This window comes from Rhinolophus ferrumequinum, chromosome X (assembly GCF_004115265.2).
Source record: "Rhinolophus ferrumequinum isolate MPI-CBG mRhiFer1 chromosome X, mRhiFer1_v1.p, whole genome shotgun sequence".
NCBI classification, from domain to species: domain Eukaryota; kingdom Metazoa; phylum Chordata; class Mammalia; order Chiroptera; family Rhinolophidae; genus Rhinolophus; species Rhinolophus ferrumequinum.
The window spans coordinates 23,089,117-23,107,074 of record NC_046284.1 but is presented as its reverse complement, the minus strand read 5'-3'; the positions used below and the strand labels follow the sequence as shown (position 1 = coordinate 23,107,074).

At 39.9% G+C, this 17,958-nt stretch overlaps 1 protein-coding gene across 2 annotated transcripts in view; it reads right to left on the bottom strand.

Moving 5' to 3' along the window:
* The window catches only part of HS6ST2 (heparan sulfate 6-O-sulfotransferase 2), a 345,446-nt gene that overhangs the window by 67,137 nt on the left and 260,351 nt on the right, over positions 1 to 17,958 (bottom strand). The gene's annotated exons all lie outside the window — the stretch shown is intronic.

Below are 17,958 nucleotides of genomic sequence, written 5' to 3'. Positions count from 1 at the left end.
CAGTTGTCATCATTTTGTCTGTGTTTAGACCACTTGTCAGCCTTCTTTACTTTCATCTCCTCTTTGGGTTGCAATCTTAAAGGCACAGATCCAGGCTCCTTCACTCCTCACGAGTAGCTATCCTATTCTGAGGATAAGATTCTTTCCTCCCTCCCTCACAACCCTGCCTCATCAAAGGCCTACGAAAACAATTCCAGGTGAGTTCCCCACAGGAAAAGTTAAGGAGTACCAGCACTCCTTCTGTCTGCCTGGTTGGCTGTCTATCGCAATCTATCAAGCAAGCTATTTTCCACAGACTCAAAAAACACTAGAAAAGTGGGAGGGGGGGGGAGAGACTCTGCAGTATTTTGCACAATGTATTCAGGTGGGAAATCTGTAATTAACCCAATTCTTTAGCGTTTTAAAAGTGTTTCCCATTGAATAATTTGATGCCAAAATGTTATTCAGTGTACTTAACGTAAAATGTCAATCACATCCACTCCAATCTAGATTTTTCTCTTAGGTCAGTGAGGCACTTAAGGGAGAAGAACCTAGCAGTTTCAAATACACTCAACTCACTTTCTTGATGGGGTCATACAGAAACGTCTGCATTTCCTATAGCACTTTGTAAGCTCTTTTTGGAATTAATTCATTTCAGAACCATGAAAAATAGTTGTGCTGCTCTAACTATAATAGCACTGACATTTTAAAAATTAATTTTCAGGGTCCTATGAAAGTGAAATTGTATTTCAGAAGAGAGTTGGATTATAAGACTTATTGTCTACATATGCTTTATTTGGCACTTAGCATGTGGTGCTTGTAGTGTTGTTTATATTTTATTGTTTATCTTCTCTCCAACTAGCTCTTAGAGGGCGCTCAAACATATTTGTTGAACAAATAAATTAAAAAGCTGTATTTGGGCTTAGGGGAAAAGGAGTACCATAATTGATTATCAATGTCTGGCACCTGTGTGAGTAGGAAGTGGTGACACACAAGTCACATATTTTCCACCCCTAAAGAATCGTCTGAGAGAATTGGATTCTAGTTACTGATGGTTGATCACCATGTGGATCACAAAGACAGGGAACATAGAGAGGGTTCTCAAGCAAGCTTGCTTGGATTGTTGGCTGGTGTCTCTGAATAACAACAAGAACCTGTTGCATTTGTATAGCTCTTGATATTTTCCAGTGTGTGTTCTTGTAAGTATTAACTAAGATGAAACACAAGCTATTGTTAAGGGATTATTTCAAGTGTCTCTGGCGAAATGGTAGCTACTCTTTGCTCTCTAGAGATGATCCTGGGCTCCATAAAGCTGCCAGGATGAGAAAATGCACTTAAAATACATAGACCCTACCAGGGATAGAAGCTCATCTAATCTGCTTCCCCAACAAGTGCTTGAGTCCCCTCTACAACATATCCACCAAGTGGTTGTCTCTTGAAAGGCTTTTAAATCATGTTGCTTTCCCAAGAAAGCCTGCTTTTCTATTTTCTAAGAGGTTCACATTTGGAAGTATTTTTGCCCTTGTGCTATTACTGAGCAAAACAGCTCTTCAAATATTGATTTCCTTCAGTTAGAGCTTATGAGGCTCTTTATTTCATTTTTCCATCTTGCTAGGTTATATCCTGAGTGGTTTTCTTTCTTTGCTCCAAACTTTTTCATTTTCTTCTATTCAAAGTGTCCATGCCGCTCAAAGCATCCTGTTCCCATTATCTATATTTCTGTTAATCATCAAGCAAAGAAAGCTCAGTTTACTAAGCTGTGCTTTTGTTTAGCTTCCTTCCCTAGTTTCCCTTTGCTTATTATGGATAATGACTGAGGTTTTTAAGAGAAGAGAGCTCATATTTTTTGCTTTGAAGCCCAATGTAACTATGATTTCTCAGAAGCAACCTCCTATGTTCAAAACATTTATTCAGGTATCTTGAGTTCTAATCCTGGGTGCCAACAAGGCATATAACTTTTTCTGTATTAGGATTCTCATCTACAAAGCAGAGGGAATTAAACTGATCAAGTAAACTATTCACACATAAGCTCACAATTACTTTGTAATTGCAGAGCTCTTGAAACAGGCAGCTGGGATACTCACAGTAACTTTCTCTCTCCCCTTCCATTAACTTTTCACACTAACAATTCACCACAGGGACATCAGTGACTGAAGCAATAAGCTTATTGACTATTGTTGCTATTTTGTTCTCTTCACCTCTTGGCACATTCTCTTTCTGCCCAGGGAAGGTGGTCACATCCTGGACTGCCTCACTGTGATCAAGAAAGAAAATGAATCAGTTCCTAATTATATTTTTTCTCATTTAAGCTGGCTATTCACTTATGTCTTTACCAAGAGTTTGGTCTTTGGTTACAGACTATCAGAGGCCACTGGAACTGTATCTTACAACCACTGCATTCACATCTAGCTCTGGGCTCCTTCATCAGATAGGGAATTGAGGAAGGGAAAAAGAAACATATTCTGGTATTGGATGGTTTAGGGGGATTTGAGACCTGAAATATGATGGGAGCCTGGACGAGAATGGTAGTTATGGAGGGGTAGGGAAGGAGAAGGAAACTGTAGTTATGGGGGGAGGGTAGGGAGAAAGAAACCGTGCACAGTATATCAAAGGGAAATGACTGAACTTGGGAACTGACTACATGTGGAGAATGAGAATAAAGTCTAAATGAAACCTGCTGAAAAAGTTTGGAAGGTGAATGATTGGGAATACAGAGGTGCCAGTGAAACAGACAGATTAGTTGGGAGGGGAATCTGGACTAGAGGACAAGAGGATGGATTTGGTTTGGAGCACATAGAGTTGGGAAGTTGATAGACAGTGTCCAGGAGGCAAAGATCCAGCACTGCAGCTCAAAAAGAAAGACAGGGTCAGATGTACAGCCATTGCTCCAAAGTGGTAGTCAAAGTCGTGAGATTAGCAGTAAGGCCTGATGGGACAGCCATCCCCTGTGATTAACAAGTGGATGTTTCAGGCCAAGGACAATCTAATGCCAGAATATGCTTTCTTCCACCCCAGTTTATGAGGATTTACAAGTTTATTACAAAGTCTTATATACCAGAGATCCAAGTAAAAAAGCCTGAGCCAGTTAAGTTAGTGTAGAGTTTAATGCTAAGGTTAAGGAGGATCAGTGCAGGCTCTGATCCTTGTGTAGGCCAGTGATTTTCTTCATTCCATGTCCGTAGCCTGCTTCTCCCCACTCTCTTACACCAACAAGATTAGTTACAGATGACAAGGTGAGCTGGGCGACAAGAGGTGAGGTGGGAGGCAATCACTGTCAACCCATTCCCATGATAAAAACACCTCACAAAGTCCAGTCAACAATTTTGTCACCTTGCTCTAAGGAGAGCAGTCTGGCAGATGAGCAAAATAGTTTTAAACATTGTCTTCACTTGCAGATCACATCTTTCCCTTTTTGCTCCTCTTTACCAAAGACTAAGCATTTATCAGGGACTATACCTCCATTAGTGCTAAAATGCACTGCTATTTTTCTGCATGACGCCCTTCCCGTTTCCCGTTCTCCATCTTTGCATTGTGCCTCACTAACTGGCACCCTCAGCAACCCTCTCTTAACATCCTGGGTGGTACAAGGATGTCACAGCTAGTAACATCACCACAGTCGGGGATGGGAGCAGCCTGTCTGGGAGCAAACCAAGGGCTTTGACCTTGAAGACACCAAGTTGACTTCCTGAGTTTGGCTTGAGTTCATGAGGACAATGTTTAAGGAACTGTGGCCATTACCTTTACCAAAATGAGGCAAGTTTTAGTGTTTAGCCCTGGGTCTACAACCTACCCCCTGAGTCACTTAACTTCTCTGGATTTCAGGCTTATTTCTTAAAACCATAGCATAGTTTTGAAAATTATGAAATGTTGAACAATTTATTCACTCACAATTCTTTTATTGTCTGTCTTCTGTGTACCCTTCCTTGTGCTGAGCTTTGGGGATGCCATGATAAATGTGACAAGGTTCCTGCCCTGAAGTGGCCCAAAGACTAGCAGAGGAGGCAAGCATGTTAACAGATACACAGCACAATATACCAAATGTGATAAAGCCAGTGTGAGAAAGTGCTAGGGAAATAAATCAGGGAGTGACTGTCTATGCTTGGGGAATTCAGGGAGGGCAAAGGTAAAGCTGATTTGTTACTATTACAATTATGATTTTTGTTTTACTTTTAAAAAATCGTAAATCAGAAAATAAAATTGGGTTATGAGAATTGTCACAAGATAGAATGAAATTATGCCTATCCTTAGTTTGAAACACTTATCTCTCAACAGTGACTCATAGACTTATTCATACATTAGAATCACCTGGAGAACTTGTAAAATTCAGATGGCTGGGCCCTCCCTCTGGAGTTTCTGATTCAGCAGGATTTAGGATGGCGCACAAGCATTTACACTTCTAACAAGTTCCCAGGTAATATTGATGTTCCTGGTCTATGGAGCACATGAGAACTGCTGTCTCACAAAAGCACAGGACAGCCCCACTTAGTGGCAACTGAGAGATAACAATGAGCCCTATCCATTGTCCCTGGTTTCCAGACAACACAATTAGAATCTGCTGAATGAAGTGCCCTCACTGTATTGTCCTGATTCAGGAGAGAGGAGAATGCAAAGAGCTGCCTACATCCATCTGTAGAGAAGCTACTCTTTCCTGAGGAAGTGGCAATTACTGCAGACACCACAGAGTGGAGCTCAACAGCAGGTGAGACAAAAATTTGGATCTGACAGCATTAATTGATCTTGAAATTCTATTTGTTGAAAATGATCTGGCATAATTTAAAAAATCACAACTGGAGCCTAGTTGGTGAACATTGTACATTAGGGAGTCCCCAGAGTAGGCCTGAAAAGTCTCAGTGAACTTTTTAAGGAAAAGCCAGAGAGGCCAAGTTCTGCGGCAGGAATTAGCATACAGAGAAAAAAGAAGTCAGACAGCCCATTTACTTGGAAGTGAGATTCTGACTTTATACTGCAAGATGATATGAACCAAGAGTATTAGGGGGTAGGGGGGACTGATCATTGATTCCTTTTCCCTGGTAAAGTCACTTTGTGTTTACTTTCTACTAAGTATGTTCTTACGGGATTTTTAAGAATGTCCACTCTGCCTGTACATTATATAATAAATTCTTTGAGGACAAGGCAAATTGTGTTCATATCGGCTCACAAAATTTCTCATAACATCTGTCATACAGAAGGTTTTCATTACCTGTTGACTGACAGCCATCTTGATAAATTTGGCTTCTAACATTTTTGTTCAATTGAACTGACTAACACATATTAGGTTAGAGGTTTAGTAACAGAATCATGTGCCTAAAAAGATGACAGCCTACCGTGGTACCATTTCTGAGCTCCAGTGCCCACAGATACGAAACTCAAGTAGGGTAAAATCAGTGGGAGTCAGCAACTTTGGTGTTGCCAAACTAACTGGCGGCAACTCTGAGATTGTGGAAAAAGCGTTGGTGCTGGAATCAGGCAGAGCTGGGGTCATATTCTGTCTCTGTTATAGCTGGAGGATCTTGGACAAGTTGGGACATCGAGGCAGGTTGGTCCTAACTAAACCCTCTGATCTTAACACCAATTCTCTAGCTACATGTTGGTGTCCAAAGCCAGGAATATTCAAATATATTCTTGTTGTTGAACTCTCCATCTTAAATGCTTTCTAAGAGGGTGAATGTATTCAAAATTCAAAAGTACAGTTGGCTCCTTAGAAGTCAATTAGAAAAGCCATGTCAACAAGGTGTTGAAAATGCTTTCTGGGGTAGCAAGAAAAGTTTTCTGAGCTATGCTCTAATGTGCTTCTTAATAGCCTGACCCTGTGAACCAAAGGTTTTTACAGTTGTCTCTGAAAACTTGAAAATATTTTATTTTTAAACTGCTCAAACATCTCTCATTTAGATACCACACAAATGTTTGAATGCGTGTTATCTCTAAGCAGGGCCTCCTTTGCAAGTGTTATCTGTTCCATGTCTACAGACTATTTCTAATTATCTTTTCCAAATGAAACCCAATAGTCGGCTTTTTTCTGTTGTCTTACAATTTGGAAAACTGAGCACTATTTTACTGTGCATGTTTATAAAAAAATAAAATTCTGACAATTAATGGAAACAAAACACATCTTGTTTTATGTCACCCACTAATCACTTTTAAATGCTAGACCTTGTGTAATTAATAATATACTTCTCTCCATGAATATGAGTTTTTAATAACAGTATAGTCTAATATAAGACATTTAGTTGAGCCAAAGATTTATGCTCTTTATTGAATATATCCCACCCCGTCAAGGGAAACACTCATAGAACTATGAAGCTAGAAGGGTCCTTCTAAGGAAAGTAAGGTCCAGAGAGGAGAAGGGATGTATTCAAGGATGTGTTAAAGATAAAGCTTGGCTGGCACCTAGAAAACAGGGCCAGAGACCCCACAGAGTACAAAACAAGGCAGTAAGGCTTGGGACCAAAGATGAGGTAACATGAATGAACTGTGGCTGCATTTACCAAAATTAGCAGGACAAAAAGCGTGGGCAGCATCTTTTATTTTTTGGTGGAGGGAGAGTATGTGGAAGGAGATGATAGGTTCAGTTTTGAGTTCAGTTGAGTTTTGTGTACCTGTGGCAACCGCCAAGCAATGTGTTTGGTTGACAATTGGATATATGGATGCAGAGCTTAGCTGGATATAGATATCTCAGCCAAAAAATAGTCTCCAGAGATTTGGGAGTCTTAGCATATTGGTGGTGGCTGAAACTTTAGAGTAGAAGAGATTACAGAGGGAGAGTATGTAGAATAAGAAGAGAAGAGCCTGGAAAGAAGACTAAGAAGGGTAAGCTAGAGTGAAGAAAGTGGACTCCTGTAAGCCAAAGGAGAAACTGGATCTGGGGGCGTGAGTGTTACAATCATAAAAGACTCATTTGCTGATTATAGGGCAGTTTTGTGTCTTCAGTTTCTAGCTGCTATACGTTGCTTTCTCCTAGTGTACTTTTCTGATTAGTTGTGGTCTTTCATCAGTCATGATGTCCTTTGTAATGCCGAGAGTATTTGATAGAGAATAAGCCTTCTTGATCATATGCAACCTGTTCTCATCAGTTCCTGGAAAGGATGCCTGAAGTATGCTAAAGGAAAAATCTTGTGCCAAATAAATCCATAATTATAGGCTTTAGACATTTTTTTTCAGTCTATTCTTATTTATTTCAGCAAAGATCAATAAAACAAGAAACTGTTTTAGTGCTTAAATAAATGAAGGAACTATACTAAAGTTTATGCAAATATGGTTATAATCTCCCAAAGAAACAATTAGTCTGCTTTTCATTATTGTTCCTGTTGTTTGCTTCCTCCATTATGAACAAAATCCAAAATGGGCCTTACTGCTCTCCCCTTAGCTTTAAAACTTATTCCTGACTCTGGAATAATCAGAATTTGAGTCAGCCATATGCCAAGACCCACGTGTTTTGCCCTTGGGAAGGCCTTCGCTTCCCAAGAGTCATGATGCCATCTCTGTCACCTCTTTGTAAGATAGGTTTGCTTTGAAATAACAGCCCTCTGGTTCTCCCCAGCCATTAAACAATTAAATTCCTATTTAATAAATTTTAAAAATCTGTACAAATTGGGTGTCCATACATTTCTCTATAGCAAACACTGAAATCACAATGCAAAATCTCACTGTCTGGGGGTACTTCTTGTCTTATGGAAAAATAGAGAAATGGAGAGGTAGGAAACTATGATGATAAAAATACAAAGGGCAGAAATGAAGCTTATTACTGTAAAAGTCTAAGCGAAGTAAAGAATAAAGTCCTTGTGGAAAATGCCCTCATTACTAGCTGGGAGCAGATCCTACTATGGAAAGAACCTGCCATATTCCTTACTTCCCTCAACTTTTGTGAGAAAATGACTGTCTTGACTCTGTTATTGTCTTTAAAGGGATACCATGATTATTAAACCATTTCCAGATTCCTCTCAGCTGGGGACATGTGGGTCAGGATACCCCAGTGATGAATTGTAAAGAATAACTCTATGTGAGATAAGTGGATAACTTAAGCTGTGAAGGGGTAGAACCTTCATTGGAGCTCAAGAATGTCAGTTAATCCTCGTGCCCTTGCCCATGACCAGTTCTTCAGATTGCATCTGGAAGGGGAGGACCCTGGAAGTAGAACAGAAGATTCCAATCAGGGAAAGCAGAGTTGACACTTAAAAGGAAACAAGATGGCATTTATCTCAGGGAAACTCAGAATTGGGAGGAGAAGTACCCCAATAGCGGCCTAAAAGGGATAAGAACAACCCTTGTGGTTTAGGAGCAGAAGAAATGTGTTTTAAAGAGGTATTCAATGTTTCTCCTGGGATTATTAAAATTATGGATTTTGTGACCTGGTCACTCTATGTTAATTATATTTTTCCTTCTTTTTTTTTTTTAACGTGGTTTATTAAAGTCACTTTTGAGATTCTCAGCTTGTCTAAGGCTTATGGGAAAGCAGTTCAGCATTATAGTTCTAGAAACTCAAGACGGAGATGAAAGAGGGAAAGTGTAACTCTCTTACTCCGAAAAAGTTTTGTTGTTGCTGTTGTTTCTTTCTTTGAATTTCTCTGAGAAGCACTTGCTCTGCTCATCCATTGTAGGCCAGGGTGGGAGTTTTGTTTAAATTAAGGGTACATGCCCTTTACTGTGTGCTTGCCATATTGTCAAAACTCAGCCAGACCTTGTCAAAGCACATTGTCGAACTGCCCATGGTTCTGGAGAAAAGTTATCCATGGCCTATATGAGACCATAAGCTGTAGCGAGCCACGAGCTTACAGGCCTGGGCCTTGACCCATCCAGTTTTAGTTTCTGGGCATAGTACAGAGTCTTAGTTTCCTGAATAACATCTCTGCTGGAAAGACTGTCTCCTTCAAAAAAATCAGCAGATAGAGCAGAGTCAATGTTTAATTTTGTGAAGTGATGACCACAAACTGAAAGTCAAGTAAGGTACCAACTAAAACAATCCTAGCATGAGTAATTGCCAGGTCAGCAATCCCCATGCTGGAAGGTCCTGGTTTAAGTAGAAATTTCCTTCTTGGCAATTATACAACTGGCTCCAGAGACAAAAACAAAACAAAATAGGGAGGTGGATGCTGTCTAGGCACCAACTGCCACTTTTTTTTTTTTAATTTGGAGGCATATAAAAATTACAATTAAATATTTATATAGGGAAAAGCATCAAATCTAGTGTGAAAATGGGTGCTGTGACTAACAGAAACACAGTTTATCCCAAGGAGCTAAAGTCAGAGCCAGTTGCATGGGTCAGGGCGAATGCAGGCTGGTGTTAAACCATCACAGGTTATGCCACAGCAATAGTTTTTGTCATTTATAACCCACCACTGTCCCACATTCAAGGCAGCTTATCCTACAGTACACCTATCATATCACCCTGGCAAAAAACAAGATCAATAACAATATTTTTAAAAGGGAGAAAGACTCATTCTCAAAATCTTGGACTGCAGGATTACTGAAATTGAGTGATAGAGCTATCTCTGAATTTCCTAACATCCAAGACAATAATGGAAACTGTCATCACGCAACGGCTTAACCGTTTTGTTTCTTTCTACTTGCCCCCAAAGAAAGGAGAGTATGTAAGACGGATCCTTTCAGGGACTTTGCTAAACCTTTGTGTTTGCACCTTATGCCTCCCTGTTTGGTCCCAGAAAGATGACTGGACAGTCAATGACGAGTACGATTCCTCACGGAAGGAACAACTCAAGCCAGTCGCAGTTGCGTGGGGACCAACAGGAGAACCCACGGGGTTCACAAACATGGGCACAGCCCCCCACCTTCCTCAGGCTAAGGAGAGCCTCAGCCTCTGTGGCTGCATTCCTTCCCAGAACCTGCAAGAGAAGTGATTCAATGAGGTGCTCTCCATCTATTCATATGCATATAGGTTTTTGTCCCTCTGGGAAGTTGAGGCTTACAGTCCAGCAGTCTGCAGGCAAGGGAGATTGACTAAAATCCGTTTCCTGTTATGATGTATAAGATTCACAGATCTTGAGATTGACAAGCTTTATTTCCTTTACTTGCCCGCCGAACTAATAAAAGCTGATGCAAGGCTCGATTGGAGGCTTCCAGTCCTTGAGATTGGGGGTCCCTTGGCCTCCGCACTTAAACTCTATTCATGACTACTGTCTTTTCTTAACACTGCGCCGCCCTCCTCGCTCCCCACAACTCTCGTCGCGCGGGACGCGACAGGAAACATGCTAGGTAATAGCATTCTGAAACTTGTGATAAAAAAAAAGGGTATCATTTTGTCAGGAGAGCCAAACTTACTCCTAGTGTGGAGTCTAAGAAGCACAGATTTTTCTGGAAATGGAGAAGCATTCTCCATGGGTCAATGTCTTACACAGACTTTTTTAAATGTCGAGTTGAATGGAGTATAATTTCCATACTGTACTTTAGCAGCTGAGGAAACCATATTAGAAAGGAAGCAGTGGCAGCTAAGCTCATGTGGTGTAAGGTGCAGCCTTACCGGTGATGTAAGCTGACACTGGGGAACAAGGTGGAAAATCTAGAGGCATGCATTTGAACACGAGACTTATATCAGTGGTTCCCCAAACCACCTACTCATTGGACAGTAGAAAGGATTGTTCCCATTGAGTCATCTTGTGTCAGCGGGGTTCAGGCTTCCCATGGTTTTCCTTCCCTAGCACACAGCTCATCTGCAGTTACATCTGCTGTCGACATCCTTTTAGGAGCTAGTGAGACTCAGCCAAAGGACCTCTCCCGATTCCCTTGAGCCTCTTTCTAATTCTTTGTTCAGGACTCCTGGGAATTGCACTCTTGTCAAACTCTATCACCTGTTATCTTTTATCACCATCTGCTCCATGTATTGACAATTCTCCTTCCATACCTCCTATCAGCTCCTCAAGGCAGGGCAGTGGCTCATCACTTGAACTGCAAATCTAACGATATGATGCTCTTTGCAGGCCAGAGACCACTTCTGCCTTTCTTGCCCATAGGTTTCCAAAGAACAAAGTAAGGAAATAGAGATCTTTCCCCCAAAGGCATATTCACTTGTAATCAAAGAGGACACAAGAAAGGCACTGGAGCAAACAAAAAGCCCCCTCTTTCAAGACCTAAACAATTTAAAATACACATTAATTAATGATTTGTCCCTTTAATGGTTCCTGGATTAAATATACTTGGGTGACTTTTCATTCCAGCCAAGGTTGTTTCAGGCTCAATAATTTACCAAGGGAATTCTGACATCACGCATGTGGTCCTGCTTGTCTATGGAGTCAAAAGGAGTAACTCATTAGCAAGTAAGAGGTATTAATTAGGCTTTTGTAAATTGACACTCATGAAAGACGCTTGTTTCATCCAGATTGTTGGAAGGAGAACCAGGCTCAGAGTTATTTGGCAAATGAAATGTCAATGTAGGAAATGTGACAATCTTGAAATAGATCTTTAGCAAGCTTACCAGGGCCTATATTATGCCCAATGCATGCTGGTCCTCTTAAAGTCGTCATCTGAAGAGGCTGTATGCAGATTCCAAAGATGCTGCTGGCATTCACAACATTTCTAGAACTCTTCCCTGAAACACTCCTCACTGACAGTTATGAAACACATTGGAAATATCATTCATGTCTGTGTAGTCACACCTCAATTTTGGCCCCAACCATAGGACACAGCTTCATCATCCAATTAATACATCATAATGACCTTCAGATGACACTTGACTGATTCCAAAAACCTATTCCACCCTCAAAAGACAAAGAAATCTCCTCAATGAGCAGAGTCAAGAAAACATGCTACAGCTGTCTAGTGTAGTAACCAATGCCGCAACATGGAAAGTTTGACTATGTTGTAGAAATCAGTATCCTTTTCCATATATTATTTCTGCTATATTTGTTCAAAATAAATCCATTCCATTCTTTTTTTCCTATACTGCTTTGGCGTCATTCTCCTAATTAGAAATGAATCCTAATATTTGTAGTCCTAGGTAACTTATTTTTAATAGTTTCAGGTGCACAAGACAAAGTAATACTTAGACATTTATCATTTATATCCCTCACACTGTGTGAACCCCCCTCCCCCATCCACTATCCCTCTGACATCGCACAGAGCCATTACATTTCCACTGTCTCTATTCCTAATGCTGTACTCCACTTCTTGTAAGCATATATATATATATATATATATATATATATATATATATATATATATGTAGTTGACATTCATTATTGTTCAGCTTCAGCTTCAGGTGTACAATGCAGTGATCAGGAACCTACATCATCCCTGAGGTGGTCTCCCTAATGAGACAAGTGTCCATCAGATACCCAACAGAATCTTTACATTATTGATTACATTCCCAAAATTAATTTTCAAAACCCCGTGGCCACCTTGTGGTTACTGACTGTTTTCTAATACCCTCACCTTCCCCGTTATCCCACCCCCCCACCCATCTAGCAACCCTCAGTTTTTCCTCTGTCTCCAAAACTGTTTCTGATTAGTTCATTCACTTATTCTTTTCTTTAGATTCCACATATAAGTGAGATCATATAATATCTGTCTTTCTCTGTCTGACTTATTTCACTTAACATAATGTTCTCTAGGTCCATCCATGTTGTTGCAAATGGTAAGATTTCTTTCTTCTTTATGGCTGCGTAATACTCCATTGTATAAATGTACCACAGTTTCTTAATCGAGCCATCTGCCGATGGGCATTTCGGTTGTTTCCATGTCTTGCTATTGTGTATAGTGCTACAATAAACATAGGAGTGCATAAAGTTTTTTGAATTAGAGTTTTGGATTTCTCCGGATAGGTACCTAGGAGTGGAATTGCTGGATCATAAGGTAGTTCCATTTTCAGATTTTTGAGATACCTCCATACTGTTTTCCATAGTGGCTGCACCAATCTGCAATCCCACCAACAGTGCACAAGCGTTCCTTTTTCTCCACATCCGCGCCAACACTTGTTGTTTGTTGATTTATTGATGATAGCCATTTTGACTGGGGTGAGGTGGTATCTCATTGTGGTTTTTATTTGCATTTCCATGATGGTTAGTGAGGTTGAGCATTTTTTCATATCCTAGGCAACTTTTTGTGAGCTTTCTTAGTGGGCAAAGGTGAAAGAACCAGGTACCAAGCTGAAATGCCCTCCCCCTTATAACTCCTCCCAACATGTGATCTTTCACTGACTTCTCTAATGGAAATAGTTCCGCTGATGTGTAAGAAAATAGATTCATATGTCAGTGACTTCAAAGGTCCATTTAACATAACATTATTTAAAAGCACATTAACTATCCTAACCAGTGTCAGACAACAACCAGGGAAGTGCAGGAGTTTGAAGACTAATGCAGAGTTTTAGGATGCCAAATGAGAATGTAAATCACAACTCTCACTAATTAAAACTTTGGCTCTTTGATTGCTCCTGGATTAAGTTCACTGTGGTGATTTTTCATCCCTGCCTGGGTTGACACAAGCCCAATAATTCACTCTGGCATTCTGACGCCACTTGCTTGGCTCTGCTTGTCTATGGAGTAAGAAGTATCTCGTTAGGGAATGAGAGGTATTAATCAGACTTTTGGAAATAGTGACTGTGAATGATGCTAGCTCCTGATTTCATCCAGATTGTTGAGAGGAGCATCATATGGAGAGTTGGAGAACTGGGGTTTTTGTTCTAAGCCATCACACAAGACCCTCAGTTGATTGGTATGCCTCGGTTCACACAAATGAAAAATGGAGTAAAAATAAAGCAATATCGACATCTGACTTCAAAGAATAATAATGGTGATAAATGGGAAATAGCAGATTATAATAATTATTTTATAATTAATATGTGGTGATGATTCTGATTTTATAGTTATTATAGCAGTATAGGCCTTATTGTACAAGTTCACAGCTCTAATCTGTTGTTTCAACAGCAACCCATTTACTATCTGCTATGGGCAAAGTTCTCGTGATACAGAAATATCTGTTATGTGTTCCCAACTCTCAATGAAATTACTGTGTTGTGATATTAAATTCTGGGACACTCAAATGAGCCCTCTTCTTTGCCCCTTGCAGCTCAGTCATGGTACATTTAGGAGCAGTAATGTAATAATTAGTTCACAACAGTCTGGCTTTATGCAACCCTTAAATGCCAATAAAAGCCCTCTGTTGTGCCCCCTGTATTCAGCATTTTCCTTTCTCTGCCACTCTTGGGCATTTTTGCCCTGATGCCTTGATACCCTCTATCCAACTGTCATCTCTTTTTGTGGGTCATCTGGAATAGGAGTTGAGGACAGGTCTTGGGGAGCTCAACAATAGGGGAGGGGAGGAGGTTTGGATGGACCCTCTGACTTATCACTTTCTCCTGGGAAGAAGCAGAATGATGAAAAAAGAGAGCCAGGGAGCCAGAGCCCGTTTGGATGTGTAAGTTCTGCTATGCTTGTTAAAGCAAACCTCATTATCGTATAATGTTTCTTGCCTTAATGAAGGGCTTTGCTGAATAAACCATTGAACCTAAAGGCACTATGAATATTTCCGGGCCCATGAAGGACACTCTTTTGTTGGGGGAGGGAGAATCAATGGAGTGTGATGGCTGAGGGATCAATACTTCTCTGAATGAATTTCATCATAAGTGACACTCCTTTGGGATAAGGAAGGGCCAAATGGAAACTATTGAAGGTTATCAACTGAACAACAATGTCTAGAGTGTTCAGGTAAATCAGTAGGAATTAAACCGATGGTCATACAAGAAACCACAACGAAAGCTGCATTGTTTGTAACCTGCCCAAACAGAAGACACCAGTACATTTCCGATAATCCTCATACAAATCTTCAGTCTTACTAGTAACCAGACCCGTCAGCAGATAGCTTTGTTTAGATTTCAGAGAAGCCCCTTGAAATGTAAATTCAAGCTGGTTCTGATGACTTTAGCTGAGCATAAAAGCTAGGGGATTGGGGTGGGGAAAATCTTTCTCCTGGTCTTCACAAGAGCCAAAAGCAAGCGAGCTCTAGAAACCCATGAAAAATGGCAAGAACTCCAAAATAAAACATAATTGGTAATGTAAGGTCATAATTGTATGAAACTATTGATTCAAAATATAAGAAACTAATGGGAAAATTACAAAGTACAGTACTCATCAATGTAGTTCAAAGAGGCAGTGATGGAAATGTGAAGCTAAAAGGCCCTTGACCCTCTTAGCTAGGAGAATAAATCTCAACTAGGCATAGAATCCATCCTTTTCTCTTAGATCTAAGCTGCAGCTAATATGAGTGCTTGGGGAAGAGGCAGAAAGTAGAAAACTGCCTTAACTGTATGGGCTTAAATGACAGCTAATCAATGCAAAATATGTCTTTACACTGCATGAGACATGATTCATAGCTTCAATGTCCCAACGCGCAAAATGTGCCTTCACGACCTTCCAGTGCTGATCCTCAGCCTGTTCACTTATCTCCTGAGCCTCTATTCTCAGCCTGGCTCAACCCCCCTTCATCCTTAGTGATGAGATTCAGAAAAAAACTTTAGGTGAGTATTTAAATTCCTGCTTGAATTCCATTATTCAAAAATGCCCTTGGAAAGCCCAGCTTTGTATAGCATTTTGGTGGAAGACGCCACAGCGAACAGACGACTAATTAGCTAGAAATCAGTACAAAGAAAATAACTGCTTGTCCCTACAACCTGCCCAAGAGCAAAGATGTTGCTGTAGAGGTATTAGAATCTACAGCTGTTTTTCTTTAAGGTCAAGTTGCTGACTTAACCATTCAGGCTTAAGCTACAGCTAATCGATACAAAATGTTTCCTCACCAAGCCTGCAGACCCCAAATTGCTTGCTGCTGGTTATGTGAAGCGGGTCATTAAAAAGGGCAAATGATAAAATTTCCTTTTAACTTCATTTAGAATTATTAGGAAACTTAATATTACATTTTAGAAAATTTAAACATATGAAATACCCCTACAAAATACAATTTCTGGTTGACTGTAAGCATAAGAGTCCATTTTTCTAATTTGATTCTAAAAGTATGGTGGTTAAGATTGCAAGTCATTGATTAAATTATATTGAACCAGAGTATTCCAGTGTCAAAACTCTCCTCTGGTTAAGAGCTGGGATCCACAGAAAGTTATTTACTCTTTTAAGAGTATGAAGATACTTCTATTTAAAGCAGGAATTAACAAACTTTTTATGTAAAGAGCCAGATAGTAAATGTTTTCAGATATGCAGACTCTGCTGCTGGCAGCACAAAGCAGCCATAGACAATGCATAAACAAATGGGTGGCTTAGTTCCAACAAAACTTTATTTATAGACATTGAAGTTTGAATTTCATACAATTTTGAAGTGTTGCAAAAATATTTTAATTTTTTAAAACCATTTGAAATAAAAACCATTCTTAGCTTACAAGACATGCAAAACACACGCAATAGACCAGATTTGGCCTGAGGGTGTAATTTGCTGACCTTTGGTGGAAAACCCAAGTCAGCAACTTCCATAGAAAATGGAAAGAGTCTTTCATTTCCCTAGGTACTAACTTCCAGGCAGAAAGCTCTGGGAGATTAAGGTGCTTTGTTTTCAAATATCAGCTCTTTACCCCAATGAATGCATGAGTTCAGAAAAAAGGAAGTTAATTTTTTTAGATCCAGTCTCAGAGATTTCTCCTTAGCCTCTTCCCTTCTTCCTTTCTCAACCTTTTGCCTTCACCTTCTCTCTTCCATTTTTATCAGTAACCACAGCTTCTTTGCATAGAGTTTTTAGCATTCAAGAGAAGTATCCGGAAACCCATTATCAGTATTTATTCCTGACCTAGAAACTTCCACTGATGTGTCTCCTAGAACTGCTTACCTCACCTTAAGTCCATTTCAATTTTGAGGTCGTTTTATTTCACATACAGAATATTTTAATGTTTATATTTATAAAACCTTTTGGAAATGACAAGAATATAGAGTAAAACCTTCCTCAGTCTTTTTTTAAAAAACGAATTCAAACTCCTCTTTAAAAAAAGAGGTCCTAATCTACAGCACACTGTCATTTAAATGCCACCAGTAAAGCTAGTGACAACACTGAGTTTTATTCAAACATGTCATGGTGGAAAGCATTATACAAATCGTAAAGTACTCTGCAAGTGTTAGCTACAGGTGGTGGTATTTTGCCAAGTGTCAAGAATGCAAACTTATCAAAGTGAATTTTTGTGAAAGGGCCAGTGTTATTACTGGGCAACTGGAGTCCTTCCCAAGGGGCAGAACACCTGGGGTATAGGCCCATTTATAGCTCTGTTACTGCTGATGACTAACCAAGGACAAAGAACAAGTCACTTATTTTCTGTGAGCCTTCATCCTCATTTTGTAAAATGAGAGAGTTTGGAAAGATCCTTAAGGATCCTTCCATGTTATGATTTCTAAGTGCTATGAGTTCCAACTAAGTGCTATGAGTTCAACACAGGAGGAAAGTAAAGCTTGCTACCTCTTAATGTCAGAAAAATGATCAAAAAAACACCTCAAGCTACTCTTGTCTGGTTGTCTCTAGGCATTATGGGAACACAGTTGCCCTTTTCTTGCACAGTCAGTTACTTCATATGACATTATTGCCTGGTTGCTGCCAGTCTTTCCAAAAGGAAATATAGATCTTACTTATAATGTATGACTATTATACATCTGGAAGGTTAAGCACAGTACAGTCCCCAACAAGAATAAGTCAATAAGACCTAAGGTTATTTTATGGAAACCCGAATCTCTATGGGTTGTGGTATTTGAATGCCTTTGGCCTAGAATAAAACCCTTCAGGACAAAAACTACTTCCAACAAATCATTCAAACAGCAATAGTCTCTGAGGATTTTCTCTTTAACTATTCTTCATCTTGAACTCTAGGCAGTTTCTCCTCAGTTCTGTTAAAAGTCAAACCTCTTCCCCATCACTAGGCGAATCTTAATAAGCAGCATATTTTTAACAGTTCCACACTCCCTGGGTGTCTCGTCTTGGTCTGGCAAGGTACAACATGAGTGATCCATATGTGAGGGATGAAGGGGCATAGTGGCTGGCAGGCATTGTCCTCTGACT